Source organism: Mastomys coucha, unplaced genomic scaffold (assembly GCF_008632895.1).
Source record: "Mastomys coucha isolate ucsf_1 unplaced genomic scaffold, UCSF_Mcou_1 pScaffold1, whole genome shotgun sequence".
NCBI classification, from domain to species: domain Eukaryota; kingdom Metazoa; phylum Chordata; class Mammalia; order Rodentia; family Muridae; genus Mastomys; species Mastomys coucha.
The window spans coordinates 69,544,135-69,548,020 of NW_022196891.1; the positions used below are offsets into that span (position 1 = coordinate 69,544,135).

General features: G+C 53.6%; 1 protein-coding gene and 1 long non-coding RNA gene across 3 annotated transcripts in view; one reads left to right on the top strand and one right to left on the bottom strand.

The window, feature by feature from the left end:
* LOC116103629 overlaps positions 1–2,440 on the top strand; it is a 2,707-nt gene extending 267 nt beyond the window's left edge. Inside the window, exons 2-5 of the long non-coding RNA XR_004123518.1 lie at positions 369–553; positions 849–928; positions 1,103–1,355; positions 2,276–2,440. This is a non-coding gene — a long non-coding RNA (uncharacterized LOC116103629). The remainder of the gene's footprint in view (positions 1–368; positions 554–848; positions 929–1,102; positions 1,356–2,275) is intronic.
* Vangl2 (VANGL planar cell polarity protein 2) overlaps positions 1–3,886 on the bottom strand; it is a 23,260-nt gene that overhangs the window by 13,338 nt on the left and 6,036 nt on the right. The gene's annotated exons all lie outside the window — the stretch shown is intronic.

The following is a 3,886-nucleotide window of genomic DNA, read 5'->3' on the forward strand; positions in this document are numbered from 1 at the left end:
GACTACTCTAGGCTGTAGTGCAGCTCTGGTCCCTAGACCTGGGGATGGGGCATGAGGAGGACACAATGAGGATGCATCTAGGAAAAAGCAGAAGCCAGGGTGACTCAACCAGAGGAGAGAGGGAGGGAGGAGTGGATCACACGTGCACACCTCAAAAGAGGCTAAACCTTCCTCAACCCCACGCACGCACGCACACACGCACACACGCACGCACGCACGCACGCACGTGTGACACGGCTGGAAGCAGGCCTGTGAGGTGGAACTACCTGGGTTCCGTGTGAGAGAAGACTTTGGCCAGAAAAAGAGGAGGCTGGGAAAGTGGAAAGGTGGCTAAAAGTTCTGCTTTGACCAGGGTCTGTCTCTGCTAGGCCGGCCCCATTTCCTCTTCTCAGCCGGAGACCGAGAAGAGAAGTCCTGCCTGGCCACAGTCACCCCTTTGGAGCTCTTGGGAAGAGGTATTCATCTGTGGGCCCTTGCCTGTTACAACCCTCTCTGATTCAGGGTCTTACCGAATCTGGCTTGGCCACCCTTCTGCACCACGACCCATGGATAGGTAAGTGATTCCTAAGTTGCACTTCCAACCAAAGAGTGCCTACTTTGGGGTGGGGTTAGGGATAACAACTTCGCTTATTGGCCCAGGAGCAGAGCACCTAGTCATAAGGCTGATCATCAAAAAGCAGAACAAAGGTTCAAAGGTTTGCCTACACCATACTGTTTTCCCAGAGTTTCAAAGATGAGTCCAACCAGGTGGCCCTGCCAGGCCATCAGAGAAACTCCAGGCTTTTGATTTGAGTAAAAGTACCAACACCTAACTTGAAGCTCTCTGCTTCTGCCCTCTCCCTCACCAGGGGACAGTGGACTGATCCAGCAAGCACTTAGCTGAATGGTGACTCAGCCATAACACCAACCAAGTTTTACAGATAATCAAGTAAGACCCAGAGAAGGGCGGTAAATGGCTGGCCGGTGGTCACTCCTTCCACGTCAGCCCGCTCTGTCCTCTTACTGGTGGGGAAACCTTGCTGGCAGTTGGGTTTGAGAGGATCTTCTAAAGGGCGAGCAAATTCCTCTGCAAGCCTCCTTCTGGCTCTGGTTCTTTCACCAGACAACACTACAAGAAGCTGAGGAAGGGGGAAGACCTGATGACTCCCGCCCAGCGCCTTCCCACCAGGGCCACGGGGTCAGAGGTCAGGCAGTCCTAAGCCCAATACCAAAGACTCCACCTCCAGAATGGACAGCTGCTGTACCCAACCAAAGAACGTCAGCACTCCATTCGTCCCCATCCAACCTTGGACTCGGACAAGCCATCCATCCCTAGAAGCTCATGCTAGATCCTTCCTACCACAGAAAGAGTCAAGGTACAGAATGGGCAAGGACCACCACCACCGTAGGCCCTAAATTGGGCTCTCAGTTTCACTCTTAAGCCCTCAGAAAAAGAAAAAAAACAAAAACAAAAAAAAAAACAGTGACTCTGGTGGGACCCAAGAGGCCAAAGAAGGCACGTGGATCTCGGGGGTTTGGGGGGGGGCAAAGTGGGAAGGCTGCGGGACCAGGTGCCCAGGAGCTGGTACCAGGTGCCCCACCCCCATACTGCTAACCAAGCACTCTCCTAGGAGGGCCAGACATGAGCTCACCATCCTCACAGCCCCAGGGTTGGGGCAGGATCCTTCTCCTAGCAGGGGAGGGGCAGGGTAACAAGGAAGAGCCCACAGATAGGCTCCTGCCAGGGCACCTGATACTGACTAGAAAGGAGCAGAGCCCCACCCCCCCTTCCACCTTCTGTAATTTCCCTCAATGTAGAGCAGGCAGTGAGAAAGGTACCTTCCAAATCCAAACACTGAAACACTGACACACACACATGCGCACACACTCTAGTTCCCCTTCTGAAACCTGGAATGGTTCCTACTTGCCCCACCCAGCTCCACCCACCCTGGCCAGGCAGGTTCTGTAGAGACCTGTTCAGCTCTCTCTGGCACCCCTACCCCCATGCAGCTCTCAAAGTCCCTGCCCCCCAACCCAGCACTCACACACACACACACACACACATGCTCACACTCACATACACACACATGCTCACACGCAAACACAAGCACACCCCCTAGCATCCCATCCCCTAGACTCCCCAAGACCCATCCCTGGTCAATCTCGGGCAGGGTGTTGAGGGATGAATATTCCCTTTGGCATCTTTCCCAGACTGAGGCTATAAGGGAGAGAGAGGACACAGAGGCAACCAGGACTGAAATGCCAGGATGCTCTATTTAATTTCCCCCACCAACAGAGGTTTAAGCTGCTGCCTCCCAGACTGTGGCTGAAGAGGCCCCTCCCCACATACCAGGTGTGGTGTGGAAAGACTAAGCTGGAAAATGGGAGAAGGGCAATAGGAAGTAGGTGAGCCTGGCTGACCCACTGGGCCACTTCCTACACACACACACACACACACACACACACACACACACAGTCAAACAAAAATGCCACCCTGTCTTTCAGGCCTCAACTGCCCCTGGCCCCAAGAGACCTCAAAGCCTGCTCACCCAGCCCTTGCCTCAAGGCAGGAAGAGTTATTTAGGAAGGGGAAGTCAGCCAACCTCAGGCTGGCAATGTGGACCAGGGGAGCTGAGATGTGGGGAAGGAGTGTGTGGATGGAAGACATATGGGATGCCGTGGATGACGGCCGGATTGTATGGGGAAGCAGTAGAGTGAGCCTCAAGGTGTAAGACCCAATGTTGGGGGGGGGGGCGGGGGGGTAGGCCTGGCCTTCTCCATAAATCCTCCTCCACCTACCTCAGCCCAAGGCCACTCATCTCGAGGAACACTGAGAAGGCCAAGCGCGTCTCAACCAGCCTCCGCCCTCCTGACAACACCCGCCTCCCTCACCGGAGCTTCTCACTCTGAAGATCAGCAACTCCCCCATCTTTCTATGCGCCACTTCCATTCCTGGGGTAGTGCAGGTGACAAGATATGTGTTTCTGTTCACACTTGGCTGGTTTGTGTTGGAGTTACCACATCAGATCTCAGGCTCAGCGCTTGTTTCTGCTGACCTCCTCCTTCACCCTAAAAAGCCAGATTCTCCCCCCCCCATTCACAAACCCCCTCTTGCCTTCTGTCCAGGCTGGGGGAGCCAGGCACTGGTGAGAGAAGAACTTGAAATCCTAGAGTCACGACTATGAGAAAAAGCACCCGACCGTGAGGACCAGGTCCCTCTCCACAAAGACTCCTCGTGCTATGGTGGTGACGCTCAAGTCTCTCTGCAGAGTTAGGCGACTACTCCACATTGGAAGAAAGAGCTTCAGCTCTGACAGGAGCCTGCAGCGGCTTAGACAATGAGCTGTCCCCCCCGGGGAAAGGGGGAAAGGCTGGGGCTCCTCCGTAAGACCCCATCAGTTCTCTTCCTTAGAGGTCTCTACTTGTCAGGTTATATTGGACTTGGGTTAGCTTTCCGAGGGGGACGAGGGATTAGTCACACTCAAGATTAAAGCCAACACTGAGCAGTCAAAGCAGGGATGGCATCACGGAAAGACAAAGAGACTTTGGGAAAAGGGAAGCACCAAGAGCAAACAAATCACAGAGACCAAGGACAGCAGTGAGGAGCTACACCATCTCTGAAGACTTTCTTGCCTTCTCTATGCTTTATGTTCCTGTCTGTAAAATGGGGACAATAGTTTCCTATACAATAGTGTACCCGGTAAATCGCAGACGCTAAAACACAAGCACTCAATAAGGCCAGGTGTGTTGGTCACATGCCTTTGTGATCCCAGCACTTGAGTGAGAGGCAGAGACAACAGATCTCTGAATTTGAGGCCAATCCAGTCTACAAAGGAAGTTTTAGGCCGGTCAGGGCCACACAGTGAGACCTTGCCTTAGAAAGAAAGAAAGAAAGAAAGAAAGAAAG